This window comes from Pteropus medius, unplaced genomic scaffold (assembly GCF_902729225.1).
Source record: "Pteropus medius unplaced genomic scaffold, Ma_sr-lr_union100, whole genome shotgun sequence".
In the NCBI taxonomy this organism is placed as follows: domain Eukaryota; kingdom Metazoa; phylum Chordata; class Mammalia; order Chiroptera; family Pteropodidae; genus Pteropus; species Pteropus medius.
Genome location: NW_024340696.1, coordinates 3,560,858 through 3,561,555, shown reverse-complemented (window position 1 = coordinate 3,561,555; position 698 = coordinate 3,560,858).

Here is a 698-nt window from a genome sequence, read left to right as displayed (position 1 = left end):
GTGATTTGAACTTTCAGTCCCACCCCCTGACTTCCAGGGAATGGAAGGGGCTAGAGGTTGACTCTACATCACCAATGGTCAGTGATTTAATCAGTCATGCCTATATAATAACACTTTCATAAAAACCCAAAAGGACTGGTTCAGAGAGCTTCTAGGTTGTTGAGCATGTGGAGGTTTGGTGAGAGAAGTGTGTTAGGAGAGAGCTTAGAAACTTTTTGCCTTTTCTCCATACTTTGCCCCATACATCTCTTCCATCTGGCTATCCCTAAGTTATATCTTTTTATAATAAACTGGCTATCTAGCAAGTCAAACATTTCCCTGAGTTCTGTGAGTCACTCTAGCAAATTAATCAAACCCAAGTAGGAGGGGTTATTGGAACCTCCAATCTACAGCCTGTAGCTCATTAGTTCAGGCAATGACCTGGACATGTAACACTTGGATGACTGGCATCCAAAGTGGTGGGGGGCATTCTGTACAACTGAACTTTTAACCTGTGGGATCTGATGTTATCTCCAGGTAGGTAGTGTCAGACGAGTTCAACTCTAGGACACCCAGCTTATACATACTGGAAGAAGAAAAGACAGTTTCTTTCTACTTGGGTTGCTAAATTTTGATATGATTCAGGAGCTTTCAGTAGGTATTTAATCCTTCCATGGAAAGACAATTTTCCTGCTACTGAAGATGATAAAGAAGAAAAG